This window comes from Bombus huntii, unplaced genomic scaffold, assembly GCF_024542735.1.
Source record: "Bombus huntii isolate Logan2020A unplaced genomic scaffold, iyBomHunt1.1 ctg00000060.1, whole genome shotgun sequence".
NCBI classification, from domain to species: Eukaryota; Metazoa; Arthropoda; class Insecta; order Hymenoptera; family Apidae; genus Bombus; species Bombus huntii.
Genome location: NW_026099321.1, coordinates 104,292 through 121,190, shown reverse-complemented (window position 1 = coordinate 121,190; position 16,899 = coordinate 104,292). Strand labels below are relative to the sequence as shown.

General features: G+C 41.3%; 1 long non-coding RNA gene across 1 annotated transcript; it reads right to left on the bottom strand.

Moving 5' to 3' along the window:
- Positions 1–3,643: 3,643 nt before the first annotated feature.
- Positions 3,644–16,606, bottom strand: LOC126875954 (uncharacterized). The gene is made up of 3 exons (XR_007693809.1): positions 16,583–16,606; positions 4,569–4,829; positions 3,644–4,310 (listed from the first exon to the last, which is right to left on the bottom strand). It is a non-coding gene; the product is annotated as an uncharacterized LOC126875954 (long non-coding RNA).
- Positions 16,607–16,899: the final 293 nt, after the last annotated feature.

Here is a 16,899-nt window from a genome sequence, read left to right as displayed (position 1 = left end):
TACGGTCCAAGAAACTTCGGATGCAGCTTTAGCCCGGGACCCCTCTGCATCCTCTCGATTGCCACTAGATCTCCCGTCCTGTATGCTGTCGCCTTCTTGCGTCTCCTGTTATACGCCCGCTTGTTTCGGATTTGGATCTCCTCAATCCGTCTCTTTGCGTCCGCACGCAGCTGATCTCGTTCCTCTTGGAACACCGCGGCCTGGTCGTCCTCGATGCTACTGCTCCTCTTTCGCTCTTCCTCTATCTTCCTCTCCGTTGTTTGTTTACCCATTTCACTCTTGTCAGGGGCTTTGATCGTCGTGGCAGCATCGTGACATTTTCGTAGGCTCGGTTCGTACATGGAAGACGTTGACAACTTACCATCTACCGAGACTATGATCTCTTCTTTTTCGAAGGTCTTCACGTTCATCGTGTCCTCGACAATCCCATCGTCGTCCTCGTCATCCACATCCTTTGTATATCGAATCTTCGTATCGATATTATTGGAGGGATTCCGCACGTGCGACTTCCCTTGTCTTTTCGTTCGCCTTGCATTCACTCTCTTCGAGTCTATCCGAAAACTTGAAACAACCCTCACACCCGCAACGCTATCCTTCTCAGTAAATTCGCAAATATCATCAACAACATCCTGTTGCTGTTGTTTAGCCAGATTCTTCCTCCTCGTGATGTTCGCTAAGTCCTCCTGCTGGCCGCAAGAATCCGACGAGGACACCATCTCGTGGTCCACTTTACCAATCACCACGTGTCTTGCCACTATTCTCCGTTCCTCCGACACTTGCTGCACAGCTGCCCGATACTTCTTCAAAACTTCTGCTAACTCTTCTTTATTTTCTTCCAATTGCGACAGTAGCTCAGTTCGTTCGCGACTAGCTACATTAACACGATCTTCTGCTTCGGAACGTTGCCGCAGTACTTCCTGCAACGAAGCCTGCGTCTCATTCAGTTCTTGCTCCAGTGCCTGTTTCGCTTTAACTGCAACTGCTCTAGCGCATTCTGCATCTTCTAACTGGTTCTTCAGCTGTCGTAAAGCTGCTTTACCCGTCGAGTCACCTTTCGATCTCTCCAGCATCGTTTGAGCGTCTCTTAGCAATGCTTTGGTTCTCTTCAAATCTCTTTTTAGCCTATGTTGCATGTCCTTAACGTGCGACAAATCTATCTCACTCGCCTGTGTCTCTACATCTATCTTGAGGACTTCCGGACACTCATCGGGATTTTCGTCCTTTATTCTACTAATAAAAGATTCTCCCCCTTTTATACTTATTTCAACAGTGTCCAAAAAGTCTGCGCCAATAATAAGCGAATGTTGCATCACTGTGTCTGGAACTACGTGTATGGTTATACAGTACGACTCATTGTCTATAATAATGTTCGTCGAAAATTTCCCGAGCGTAAAATTCCTTCCGGAACCGACACCGCGAAATCCAACGATTTCCCGACTTAATCTGGGCGCTCCGATTTTCACATGCTGATCTGCTCGCATTAGAGTCAGCTCACTACCGGTGTCTATCAACGCGCTCAATTCGAAATTTTCCATCTTAACATCCTTACCACGCCTTGTTTGTAACGACCGAAACACGCTGTAAACTTTTTTTGAGGGCTCACCCAAATTGTCGCAACTTGATGCGATGTGTCCGTACTCCCTACATTTGAAGCATTTAGGTCCTCTCGACTTGCTCGGACACTCCGCACACACGTGCTCCGCATCACCGCAATTGTAGCATCGCGCCTTCCTCGCATCTCCAGATCGACCGGGTTCCTTGTTCCTCTCGGTTTCGGACAGCTTCGCCACCGGCTTTACCCTGCTACTCTTCGGCTCCTCAAATTTCGTCCTCATCTCCATATCTCTTCTTATCGCTTCGTAGCGCCTGAAACGCTCTTTTAATTGCTCGATATTCCTGGCTCCGTATAGCACAGTCTTGTTCGCGACCTCGTCGGGAATGCCTTGAATAATGTAGTCTATCAAGGATTGCGTATCAATCCTTCCTTGTTTTGCAATCCCGCACATGTGATACATATATTGTTGCAGACTCTCATCTGCTTTCTTCTTTCTATGGGATAACTCGCCATGTATCTGTTGGTCTCTTACTACATTTTCAAACTCATTCCTCAACGCCTTTTTTAGCTTTGCCCAGAACTTCGCGCATCGCTCTTGTCGTACGAAGGCCTGAGCGGAGCCTGCGAGTAATTTCTTAGCATAGGCCACCATGTGGGCGTCTGACCAACCCCACACTTCTGCCATTTCCTCGAAGTCTTCCACCCATTGATTTACACTCAGCAGATCATCCCCGCTGAATTTCTCTAATAAGCCTTCCACGTCTGTAAGACTCAACATCGAACCGACGCATGCCTTCTGCTGATACTCATCGCGGTCCTGATACACCGCTCGCGTGCCTCTCCTGTATTCTCGCGCGCCTTGTTTATCGTCCTCGCCTTCACTTTCGTCGGAGCTCTCTTCTTCCGACGATACATCGTCTCCTTCTAGGGCCGCCTGTAGCCGCGCGCGTAGTTCGAATTTTCTTCCCGTTACCTTCAACCCCAAGCTAACGAGACGCGCTCTCAGCTCTTTCGTCCTCAGCTTCTCGAGGTCTTCCTCTCCCTCTTGACTGCGTTAGGCTCGACTGCTTGCTTCTTAGATCTCGCTGGTTTGTTGGTTCTTCGCCACGCTTCGAATCCTTAGGAGTAGATCGACCAGGTTTGCACGCTCTGTTCAACCTGGCAACCAGCACTGATCTCGCACCGGATATAGGCAGATTCATCTGTGCGAGCTTACTCCTCAGCTCCTCCAGCGTCAAATCCTCTTCATCCGACAATCGTTCGTCTTCAACGTTTGCCATTTTATTCTATTCTTTTCTACTCCCGCAGAAATAGCTCCGTTAAATCGTATCGTTTCTCTGTCTTATTCAATCCCGGACGAGCCCCCACTTGTAATATCGGAATATATTAATAATGGATTGAAAATACAGATATTAGTTAGACAGAGAAACGATGTTTGATTAACAGGAAAACTAAATGCAACGCTCGTATTTACAACAAATAACTTGACAACTATTTGGTAACTCTCTCTCTCTCTCTCTCTCTCTCTCTCTCTCACTAGCAACTCTAACACTCGACAACACTCGCAACTCAATTCTAACGACTCTATGCTTCGACGTCTCGATCAACTCTGATTCTCGCAACACGCACACTTTTCGATTCGCCTTGGATAGCGAAACCGTCCTTCTTCTAACGCGTTTTTAAAACGCGATGGCGCTATCACTTTCTAAAAGCGTCGTCTTTACATTTCCGATGGCCACGGGCACACCCGACTGCCAGATATACAATGTATTATAAGAGTATCATTACCATACTTTTCATGAAAAGAGCAATTTTTCTTGATAACTATACTCTGTAACATAGATTGAAGTCGCTGATTTGATCCCTCTGATATCGTTGTCTTATGAGAGTCTCGCCTGGTCTTGATTGGTTCTGTTGACTCTTATCGTTGTGAAAAATCGATTCGTTGTGTACCTTTTTTGTATAGAGAATTATTTTGTGGTAGAATATAATGTTGTTATATTTGTGGTCTTTACTTTACTAATTTTGTCACTGAGCCGCTCTTTGGTTCGTTGAGCGATTCATATTCCGCATATATTCCGTACTTGCTTCGCTTGGTACTTTTATAATTTTCGCAGTTACAATAAAAAATTTAATTCTTAACAGATTAAAGATTTAACCTCTTGCTTTATAGTGTACAATAATTTTTTTTTTTTTTTTTTTGTATAGGTTATGTGATCCATAGTTTGAGTAAGTAGTACACATATATATATATATATATTTACCTGACAAGCTTTCATTTCAATCTATATTTAAGATTAATATTTTATCAGTTTCTGTTCGTAACAACATCGAAGTAGTCAATAAGTTTGAAGAGTATAATTAAGGAAGTTATGAAGCAAGAGGTTAAGAACAAATTCTGAAAGAGGTTATGTACAACTCAGTAGTACTGCTTTACATTACTTTGCGAATTACTTTTCAAGCATAAAAATAGTTTAACAGCCACTTATAGTTACTTCCTTACCATTACATCCATTAAATTCGTTTGATTTTGTAAACAAAATAACCACTCTGACCAGTCTCTTATTTAAAATAGAATTATTTTGTCATATATCCAACAGTTTACTTTCTCTTCGTAAATATTATTAATAATTTTATCAATTTCGTATACTTCCATCCTTCGTATAAGTGACAATGAATCAGAAGAGTTTCATAGCAATATTGAACAACATACAGTCAACTACAACACCATTAGATACATCCACCATACAGTCAACTACAACACCATTAGATAACAGCAATACAATAGATTATAATTTTCTACGTGTCATTGATTCATCATCATCATTTTCCATTTTTTTAGCATATGTAAAAACGTATCTGACGTAATCTTACCTCGCTCTTTGAGTACAAAAATCCATTCAAATGAAACAAAGGGAAAAGAAATAAGAAAACAAACACTCACATACGAATCTTCATTACATAACTGTATGTACTCCTCGAGGTATAATTACTCAGATACGTTACAGCGTACCTTCTTCGTTCCCTGATGGCTGATGTTGATCGTTGACGTTTATAATGAAAGAATTTCGTCAACGGCGCCATTTGGATCCTTGTTGAAAAATTAAAATAGCCGCAACAGCACCATTAAGCTCATCACCCAGAGTAGCTCTTGTTGCTGAGTCGTGGAGGAATTATTATCATCAACGACATAAACTATACCAGTTCCGGTCTTCAGATGGTCCAGGCACTCGAACTCGCAACATCGCTCTCCAACACGGAATTTCTTGCATGTCTGTAGTAAAAAGAAATCGATCAATTGTACAGATCAATCGTCACTCGACTGCTCGAGAATTCAGATCATCCAGAGGATAGAATAGAGACGTGGAAAAATGTAGTGCGATCATCGCAGTGGGAGGAAATAGGGGGATAGGGACCAAATGAATGAACGAGATGTTAAGGACAACTGACGATAAGTTCTTCTTTTGTCGAGAATTGCATGTTTGTGAATGATTTGTGGGTGGTTAGGTGGAGAGAATTGAAGAGTTTGGAGGTTTTGTTTTTTATTTATTTGTTGAAATTACAATCAATTCTCGCGTTGAGAATTTTCAGTAATTTTTCTGGCGTGGCGCAGTGACATGGCTGTTTATTTACAATAAGTTAATACTTATTATAGATAGGTATAATTTATAAGTATTATAAGTAAGTGCATATGCTTAATTTGGATAATTAAATGAATCTAACGTTTAGGTCTAGCGGGTAGTGCCTCTTCAGCCTGCGAATCTGGTCCATCGTATCGAGTAGTCCAGTGATTAGGGGGTTTCGGTGTTTCTTGACTCTTTTGCTATATCTGTCGCTATATTTTGCTATTTCCTCTTTGACTGTAGGTATCTTGAGGTCGCGATGGATGGTTTCGTTGGTAACATACCAAGGTGCGTCTATTAAGGCTCTTAGCGTTTTCGATTGGAATCGTCGTAGTATTTCGATGTTGGAGTTACTTGCTGTTCCCTATAGTTGGATTCCGTAGGTCCAGACAGGTTTTATTACGGTCTTGTAGAGGGTAATTTTATTCTGTATGTTTAGTTTGGAGCGTCGGCCCGTGAGCCAATAGAGTTTTTTTAGTTTGTCCTTTAGTTGCTTCGTTTTATCTGAGATGTGTGTCTTCCACGTTAGTCTCCTGTCCAGGGTCATGCCCAGGTATCGGACTGTGTCCCTGCTAGGAACTGTTGCATTGTTGATGGTGACCTGGGGGCAGGTTTGTTTTCGAAGCGTGAAGGTTACATGTGAGGATTTCTTTTCGTTGACTTTGAAGCCCCATTTGTGAAACCACTTTTCCATGGAGTCGAGACTTCGCTGGAGAGTGGATGAGGCTATTACCGGGTCTGCGTGGGTAGCTAATAGCGCTGTGTCGTCTGCAAATATCGCTATTGTTATATCGTTTGATATAGGTAGGTCGGCAGTGTAGATGGAGTACAGTAGGGGTCCGAGGACACTACTTTGGGGTATGCCGGCTTCTATTGGGAATGTTGCGGAAGTGGCGTCTAGGCATTTAACCATGAATTGTCTATTGGTTAGGTAAGATTTTAGGATGGAGTAGTAGGGGTGAGGTAGGATCTTTTTAAGCTTGTATAGTAGCCCTTCATGCCATACTTTGTCGAATGCCTGTTGGATGTCTAGGAAAACCGCTGAGCAATATTTTTTCTTTTCGAGTGTTTGGCTGATCGTATGAGTTAAGCGGTGGATTTGCTCTACTGTAGAATGATGTTTTCGGAAGCCGAATTGGTGATCTGGGAGTGTTTTCAAGTTCTCTAGGATTGGAAGGAGTCGGTTCGTGAGCATCTTCTCGAATAGTTTGGACAGGGTAGGTAAAACAAGGTAGGATTGGGCGATAGGAGCTGGTTTCGTATATCGGTTTACCGGGTTTAGGGATGAGGGTAATCAATGAGATTTTCCAGGCTTTAGGATAGTGTTTCAGGCGAAGGATAGCATTAAAAATCGATGTGATGAGTGCTATCCCTTTTGTGGGAAGTTCCTTGATTGCTTTATTGCCTATTAGGTCGTGTCCTGCTGCTTTCTTGGGGTTTAGGCGACTGATTGTTTCTATAGTCTCTGCAGAGGAGAAGGGTTCGATAGGAGGGGACATTTGGAAGGGGGTGTGCAGGTATTCAGTAACGTCCGCGGCGGCTTTGGGGGAATGGGGTTTGAATACTTTTGACAAGTGTTTAGCAAACAGGTCGGCTTTTTCTATAGGGCTTCGCGCCCATCCACCTTGCGGACGGCGGATAGGTGGGATTATTTGTGGGGGGCGTGTGAGTTTCCTGGAGGCCTTCCATAGTGAGTAGTTGGAGTCGGCTGTGGGGGATAAGCTGGCGAGGTATTTATGGAAACAGTCGTTTTTATAGTTTTTTTTAGGTTCTAGATAGCTTTCTAGTTGCGTTGTTTAGTTTGCGTTTGTCATCCGGTGTTCTATGGGTCTGCCATACTCTTCTTAGTCTACGTTTTTCTGCTATTTTTTTTTAGTATGTATTGGGGATATTCTTGTTCGTTGTTAGATGGCTTTGTCGGTGTGGGGAGGCGGATTGCGTTTATTATGCTCGTGTTCAAGTATTCCGTGGCTGCTTCGATTTCTTCCTTTGTTTTTAGTGGGGTGAAGGCTGAGGTTGAGTGTGTAAAGACTTCTCTGAAGAGCTGCCAGTTGGTGTGTTGGTTGTGAATGGAGCCATTAGGTGTATTCTCGATGACTGTTGAACTGACTGTTGCTATCACGGGAGAATGATCAGAGGAGAGATCAGCCGAGGAGTTGATCTGGACGTGTCTTGATGGGATATTTTTAGTTATGAAGAAGTCGAGAAGGTCGGGTATTTTGTTGGTGTCAGTGGGCCAGTATGTGGGTTCGTATGTGGTGAAGTATTTGAGGTTGTTGTTTATTATGCTGTTTAAGAGGTTTTTGCCTCTTGCTGTAACCAGTCTGCAGCCCCATTGGATGTGCTTGGCGTTATAGTCTCCTCCAACTATGAATCTATTGCCCAGGGTGTCCAGGAAGTTATCAAAGTCTTCTTTGGTGATGGAGCGTCTGGGAGGGCAGTATACTGCTGAGGTGGTGATTGAGCCATGACAGTCTTCTATTGCTACGTTTGTTGCTTGGAGGTAGTCTTTCTGGAATGATAGAAGTTCGTAGTGCTTAATACTTGCTTTGATTATTATTCCGGTGCCACCGTGGGCCTTTCCGCTGGGGTGTTGGGTATGGTAGAATTTGTAACCATTTATTTTCAGGTAGCTCTTGTCGGTGAAGTGGGTTTCCGATACGAGCATTACGTCGATTTGCTGGTGTTTTAAGAAGAGTTCTAGTTCAAGTTTGTGTTGCGCTAGACCGTTGGCGTTCCAGAGTGCTATGCGCCTTGGTTTTATTTTGAGTCGGGGCGTGCTAATTTTTCCACGATGAGTGTTAGTAGCGATAGCAAGTGATTTATTTGCTCCGATTGTTTCTCTATTAGCTTTTCAAGCCTTGGGGAGTTGTCTGTGTTAGGTGGGTTGGGGACACTGTTTTGGGGAAGATTCCTTTGGCTGTTCGGGTTATTTTGGATGCCTTGTACTGCTTGGGCATAGGAGGTTGAGGTGGAGATGAATTTGGTAGGACTGGGTGTTTGGTTGGTTGAGGGGGTTGGGGTAGTCGTGAATTTCGGCGGGCTGGGTGTTTGGTTGGATACCTCTTTTGCTCTGAGCTTAGGGTACCTGTTCGTGTATAGTGTTTTATATGCTGGGCAGCCTTTGTAGTTGGCAGGATGGTTCCCTTGGCAGTGGATGCATTTCGCTGGGGTTTCCGGTGATTTGGCGCACTGGTCAATGGAGTGAGTGCCTGCTCATTTAACGCAGCGGAAAGTATGGTTGCAGTATTTCTGCATATGACCTTACCTTTGGCACCTTTTGCATTGCACTATTTCTTTTTTCACGAGCGGTGGTTCGATCTTTACTATCGCGTTCATTAGGCGACTGATGTTGTAGATTTCTTTATTGTTCGGCTTTTGTTTAATGTCTAGGAAGAATAAGGATAACGGGTCTTTCGAGACTCTATGCCTTATATTACTTACGTCGATGACTTCGTGGCCGAGTTTTGAGAGTTCGTATTTGAGTTCGTCTATGTCTGCTGAGTGGTGTATGTTTCGTAGGACCACCCGGAAAGGCCTTTCCTGTTTGAGTTGGTAGGTGTGGAAGTTGGCGTTCAGGGTCCTGAGTGTCTTGGTGAGTTTTCTGTAAGCTTCTGGGTTCGTCGGCAGTATTTTTACTTTATTGTTACTTATCTTAAGGTTATATTCCTCCTTGCAGATATCTCTCTCTAGGGACTTGATCATTGTCTGTATGTCGATGACGTCGTCCACAAATATTGGTGGGGGAGGGGGGATTCTCTGTGAGTGTTGGTTTGGTGGCGGTTCTACGATTTCCATGGCGTCGTTTGAGGATTCCAATACGGCGAACCTGTTGTGAGTGTTTATTTGCGTTGTTGTTTCTATTTTCCTTTTCTTTGTAGTATTAGCGTCGTTAGTGCGGAGAGTTCTGCTACACTTCTGCCACGGGGGAGGTAGCGCGGGGTAGCTGCGAGTCTGCTCCGGAGAGCCTGGTCGCGACTGCTGGGCCATCATCGAGCTAGTTAATTCGGAATGAACAACTAGTCGTGAGGCTATGAGGCTAGTATTCGGGTTGGGGTTAGGTGCGTGGGATTTTCTTCTCCCTAAAGGGTAAGGGACACTTGGCTGTGTTCTCTTTGGACGGTTGGGCGACACGTGTTGTTTTCGGACTACGCTGGGCACTAAAGACACGTCTGCAGGCTTCGGCACTCCACAGCGAACTGAGTTTGGAGGTGACTGGAAGAGTGTTTTGGGCAAGGTAGATTGCAGAATGGTTGCGGTAGCATTGTGTTAATTATGGGTTTGTACATGTAATCTTTGTATGTATCACTACATACAACCAAACGTATATTTTTAATAATACATCAGAGTTTTAGTCATTTCATAGCTATAAATTTTATACTCTATAATCTTGACGTTTTATTTCACAGAAGCGTTTGAATATCCATAAAAATTAAATGAACCAATGTATTCATTATCTTATAGAGAAGATATATTATTTTTAATTATGTTCCAATTATTTATCATGATCCTGATTTCCTTATTCTGAAAATTTGAAAGGAAGTTTTGTAGTTTGATACTTTCAGCGACAAAGGGTCAATATTGCTTTAGTATATTTCGTCAAATATACATGTATATCTATATGTCGGAGATGAAAGGACACCGGAACCTTTGGATAGCCCCGCAACATTGCAATCTAAAGTCTACTATAACTGTAACTAAACTATTGTAGTTATTCAATCCGATTGTAATTGTTCGAGATTAGTGACGGTGAGCTTTGGCTCGAGGTGACAGTCTGTCGTCCAACGTAGCCGCGGACAAGGGATGAACGCTTTGCCTAACAAAGGTATGGAGTAATTCTATAGCTCTCCTTAAAAGAAATATTCGTGGCGACACGCGACAGTAAACATTCCAACGGTTTCTCTCCCGTGGCTCGCCACACGCAGACCCTATTCTTCGAGTAAGATGATTGCCGGATGTCGATGCGTCTCCGCAGTACATGTTCGGCTAGCCCGAGGGCTCGTTATAAATCTTAAGGTTTAGTTAACTAAAGTCCTTCAAACAGACAAACAGTCTTTGTCCCAACTACAGGAAGATAGGGGAGACATATTTTTCAACGAGCGGCGTCTCCCACTAGCAACTTTCCCTCGAGGGCGGCTAGCATCTTTTTCTAACCACCGATATGGAGATTGACCAATTAGCAGCAACGCCAATTTCCCTTACTTTCTGAACGAAGGCTTTTCTCGACGAATCCAATGATCTCGTGTCCTTAGACACACCCCATTATAGTTTTCCTCTGTGGCATCATCGGGACGAGAAAGGCATTCTCTCGCTCGCGATCTCACTGATGAAAGGAGTAACTCTTTACGACCAGTGAATATTACGCGTCCGACTTAGATTTTGTGAGTACGTTCATCTATCATCCCGTCGGCCGCGGATTCGTTATTGAACCTAGGATCATTGTCATTAGTTTCTCGAGTACCTAACTACCACGGTTACTTGTCCGGTTCTATAATAATCGTATTTGCACTAGTCAATGTCTTCTCTATTGCATAACGACAACGTGTAACCCAAACGCAGATTCGTTTCAAGCCCCTAACCCTAATTCTAATGTAAACCCTACATATATGATATGTAATTTATAAACAGAATTCATTGTAATGATATAGATAGATTTCTTAGATAGTTAAAGAAGGTAGTTGTTCGCAATCATGCACTTGACAACATATTCAAAAGTCATTGAAATCGGAAAAGACGTTACGGTTCTATAGTTTCACCCAATCAATATTTATTAATCATAAACGAAGTAGCTATAAATCTTGACAATTCCCAGTTAAACTTAAAATAATTATTGCATTTTTAAAAATAATGAAAATTTATTATTTGCATAAGCGATCTAATGATCATTCTTGCGTTCTTCATTGTAAATTAAAATAAATAAATTATACACTTTACTTTGTACCGCTTAGGACTGAATTATAACTTTACCGAAACAGTGCAAAGCATTCTTTAAAATTCTCTAAAATTCATTTGCATTCATCTCATTTATATACATATATTTATACATATGTTGAGTTGATAGTAAAAAGTACTTCAATGGAAATTATTTAATAATAATAATTATCTATTGTGCCCTGTTCTTTAAGGATTAAGTATGTAGTAGTTCCTGTGCTCACAGTTAGAAAATAAATTATCTATCTTGTCTTGTGCGTTCGGTTCCTCATTGTGTCTTTTGATGCCGTTGATGACACATATCACTTCATAGTGAAAAAAGCAACATTCAATCACGGACCAGCAACATACTCGAAATCTTATAAGGAAATTCAAGAAATTCAAAATAAAATAGAGTCGAACTCAATCCTAAAATCAAATGGAGTTATTACTACTCGACCGAACTATTTTCAATCAACTCTCATTGAGAATTATAAGTAAATTCTTTTGGCGTGGTACTGTAACAAGCAAAATTTAACATAATTTTGAGACGAAACGCGAAAGTAAATCGATAAAAAGGAGGGAGGGTTATATTTCCCCTTTCCTTCTTGAAAATAGGCCGAAATCACATTGAAGCGGATCAAATAGTACAATTACATAGTCAAATAAATACTAACAAAAGGGAAGCCAGCACCAATACCTTGGGCCTTGATATATGTTGACAAGGACACACTTCTGATTAACTTCCAAAAGATTTTAGCCATCACTCGTTAGTCCTTAAAAATTTATGAACAGAAGCATATTGCTACTACTATGTACAGCGTGTTAAAAAATTTATTTGTCAAAAAAGTGGAACGCCAAATTTCCTGAATGTTGAAATGGTTACCACTTCTAAGAAAATTCTACATCTGGTCTTTTTAGTTTTCTCAAGCACTGAAGCCATTGACAGCGCGTAGACAAAAGACTGCGACGAAGTCAGGCCATAAACAGTAGACAGGCGACGTTGGCTTCGGGGTTTTCAGTTATTGGGTAATGTCACGACCGGCATACTTCAAATCCGACGGACTGACGATAGAGATAAAGATGTGGCGGCACTCGGCGACAATGTATATCGCTGAAGTGCCTAATGAACCATCAACATCCCAACGGTCCTTCCACCGAAGGTTCTAGAAGAAAGAGCACGTGGCAACGATCGCGGACGCCTAGCAAATGCATGGACGGTGGGGTTGTTGAGGGATGACAAAAGAAAGTAATCGGATCCGATCGAAAGTAAAATCATAAGAGTCAGTCTTAGAAAGTCACGCCTAGAGTTCGGAAGTAGATTGTAAAGTGTATTGATGTTAGAAAAAAAATAAAGTTTTCTTTTTTTTATTTTTTACCTCAAATTCCTTTTTTTATTTTGTTATTTTACGTGACAAGAGCGTCGCTTCGCGGTGAACCTTTAAGGAGTAGCATGCTACGGAGATCGAGTATAAAATCGAGGAAAAGCGAAAACTCGATCACAGAGGTCGAAAGGCTGTAGCGAAACGTTCACCACGAAGTACAATATTTGTCGCGTTGATCTCGAGCAAAGAATCTTTAGTCTTCCAAAAACGTGCAATACATGTATTAGAGTAAGACAAGTTACTGAATCCAGGAATCTTAAATTCCACCGTCATTAATATTCATTATCACAAAACAGCGGATTTTTATGCAATTATGGGTGATTCGAAGATACGAAAATTCATAGAATGCGTATGACGCAAAATTTTGTAAAATATCCAAAAGTACAGCACTATCGATGATATTTAATGGATAGAAACATACTTTTGCCCAAGTCCTTTCGATTGTATCAAATCTTTCAATTGTATTATTGTATCCACGAAAATATGCATTTGCATAAAGATCCGCAATGCAATTATCGCAATTTTTCATCAACAATGATTGATTAAAAATTCAATCATTAGGCGAGCGAATAAAAATTAGAGTAAGAACGTAGGTTAAAATAATTGTCGTAAATTGTCGTGGGTAGTTAATGTTAAAAATTAGTACTTTCCTTTGTTATAAAAGTTCCTGAAATTGTTCGTACAAAAGCTCCATCTTATAGAATATAGTGCAATAATCGTTATACTAGTAAAATAATAACATCATAAATATACAAAATATATTAACGAGATGAAAATAATATGGACAACGTGGTGTATGGCCACGAGTTTTGTACATATGTACGTGTAAGTATTTGTAGATCGATTAGCAATCGCAGAGACCTCGTGCGCATGTCACGCGACGAGATAGCGCGATTATTTTTATTATGATGTAAATCGTTCTTAGATGTTTTGTAATAAAACTTGCCAGTAAAACCTTCCCTGGATTCTGCTAATAGTTCTTCACCACTTGTTCCTTAGTCGATTGAATTAACGATACAAATAAGTATGAGATTATCTTAGGAAATCTCATTAATATTTTTGTCGACATCTGCGACGTAAAAGCGGGGTAATAATATTTTGAAGTTTTGACGACGCGTTGCTTACTATAGATATTGTCTGTACAGGATTCATCAATTTTTAGAGAGCCTAGTCTCGCCGAGATGGAGATAATCCTCTTTAAAGCTGAACGTTTTAACACGTAATCCCACTAGCAAGCCATTGCAAAAATGATATTTCGATTAATGATGGAAAATCGCTTTTGAAGACAGAAAAATCTTCTTCGAAGGAAAAATTTGACCTAAATCTTTCGAATAAAATTAACGTAAAATCTGTGTTACGCCACGAGGCTTACCACAGGCTGTATTTTCTAACCGTCGCTCGCGGCCCTACAGTGTCGCAGGCAGATCGCCCTATCTGTCCGTCGGATCATATACAATGTATCGACGAGAGCATAGTTGTTGCCAAGCAGCGAGCTCTAGAAACGTCGATTTTTGACCGTTACGTTTTTCACGCAAGAAGAGGCATACGTGATCATAGGCGCGAGCGGTGGCGTGACCCGAGCATAGTGGGGGTCATCTTCCAAATGAGACAAAGGAATAATCGAAGGGGATCAGTTCCTTCTGACGAGTCAAACGTGACACTTCGACAAATCTGACGAGCAAACGAATTTATCTAGAGATATCGTAAAGTCGAGTCAAATTTCTGTAACATATTCATCATATTATTGTAAAATATATCACTCTATGTTAACCTGTTAATACAGTGTTACATTCATTAAACCACCTCTGTTGTCTTAACCGAAACAGGGGAACGACTATTTCGCGGCGTCGATTAACATAGTCGTCGCGAGAATTTACGCCTCTCGCTGACGCGTCCTCGCGACCGCATCTCTCCGCGAACGGTCGTACCAACTGTAACAAAGCATTTATTGACAAATTTAATATCTTTCTCCATAATCTCCATAAATCTGCAATACCCTTCCTTTGTATTTGTGTGCGTTATTGAATTGAATAAGACACCGATATAACAAGTTATAAATCACAGTTTATTCCAACAACGTCTCTCCGCGAACGGTCGTAACAATCTGTATATAAAATCGATAATTTCAGCATTCAACATGCTGTATATTATAATGCCAAGTTCACGTTATGTTCATAAAGAGTACAGAGATAATCTTCCAAGAAATTTCTCCCTAGAAGTGCTTGAAATCTCTTCTTGAAGAATCTTAGAAATGCGCGAAGAATATTCCAATTTCAGAGTGTTTCGAGAAATATCGTCGAGCTACAAATACCTGGAATTCGAATCGCAGCGAGTATTCGACGTATGCGTGGGAGTCGTTCGTGCTGTTACAGTGGAGAAACATGTTTTTGTTTTTACGGAGGTACAATTCAAGACTAATTGTAGATGTAACGCGATTTAAAGCTATAATAAGCGTGGAAAAACCATTCGCGATCGGCCAATTACTTTTTCCACTGTCAATTTATTAATTACGATTGCTTCTGAAAGTTTTCCTACGCGTAACTGCTAAACGAGAATTTTCCCATAGATCCCAGAAATTTCGTACACTTACTTTGCCATACCAGCTACCACAAGCAACCAAGAAAATATCGATGTCTTAATTTTCGCAACTTTCAGACATTCTTGAAATTTAGATAAATACAAATACAAATGCAAAACAATGCCGTTATAGATAAATACAAAAATTTCGAAGTTTTCCGCTTCTCAGAGAAATTTTGCTTGCATGTGTACGCAGTGCTCAGAAACTCGGCAGATTTAAGCCTAAAAGGATTAAAATTCGATGAAAAGATTACGAGATAATAAACTTCAAAGTCGATTACCACGGAAGTTTACATCGTGTGAAAGATTAAAAGGAATATTCTGACGAGCAGCTCTTAATAGTTTCAGCGTCTAATCCTCTAAAAACGTGACATTAATTGTTCGTGCCAAAGAGGCAGCTACGAATTGCAAAATATCGCGAGAATTCGATCTCGACGGGCGTAGAAAAGGCAGGGGCGGGAGAACAAAGGAGGATAACGTCTCAGATTTAAAAATGCGCTTGTCACATGATTTTTAAAACTTGTTTTTTTCGGTATCTAAAGCACACTTACAAACACGATTTTTTTTTTTAATTCGGTGAGCCGCGGAGAGCTGAATACGACTTTCGTATGGAAAGTCACGAAGGTACGATACGTTATATTTTTGCGAACTACTTACTTCATCTAGTCGGTTTTTTTCTTCTTTTTTCTTGAAGGAACGCATGGTTCTATATCGCTCTCGTTCTCTTCTTCTTCTTCAATGTAATTTTCACGTAGGAGACTTATCCGCCTCAAGTACGTATTATAATCTTTTATTGTAGACCATCGACGAAATGATTCTTCTCGATACCGTTTAGTAGCATCGTTATGGAAAATTCTTCTCTCTTCTCATTTTAATTCCCTTAACAGTCAATGGAATCCGATGCTATGCGCACAGCTACGTACGTGCAGTGCTATATCATCTCTACTCCATAAATATCGTTCACTGCCCCAATATTAAGGTTCAACATACGAGAGTTCGCGACCTTTATCGTAGTTTCTGTCGCTAATTAATATTAACGTGATGCAATCTGAAGCGACGAGTAATGAATATGCCCCTCTAGCGTGACGAGTTATCAATCATACATGTTACGAGACGATTGTACCATTATTCGGTGCCAACTAGTAAGGTTGCGGAGAAGCATGATGTCGACGACAGACGAGATTAATCTTACTGATTGCAGTCTTGACACAGACACGCACATATGTAAATGGGACACTTGTAAAGTTTCTATCACGATCATTGTATTCTTTTTTTGCTTACGTAAAATGTGAAAGGCATTGTGACTCGTTTGCGATCATTGATAGTTTGTTTGGTGAGTGTGCTGTTATGAGTGGGATTAGTAGATGAAAAGATGATTTAACGTGGCGATTTTTATGATTGTAAATATTGACATCTTTTGACGCCGATTTGTATGTTTTTTTAATATTAATGTAATATCGTGATATAATGTGTTTACAAAGAGTGGACAATAGAGATGTTAATCAGACAGAAAAAGACGATTGTTGTTCAACCTGAACTATTCACGCCAAACGCACAGAAAACAGCGTAATCCACACTCTCTCGGCAACGCCACTCGCAACCTCTGTCTCCGCTCAGCTCGCACTCGGCTCCTCGACTCGCACTCTGCTTTTCGACTAACGCTCTGGCCGTTGCCGCATTCTGTTGTCTTTTTCCTAGGCCCACCGCACACGTGTTCTGCAGGCGCTCGTGGCCAGGGTCACGTAGGTCTTTTCCACGAAACTATGCACTTGAAAAGACCGATGACACATTGATGGGTCCGACGACGCCTCGGCTCTCGCGACATTGTTCATAGTTCGCCCGATATTTC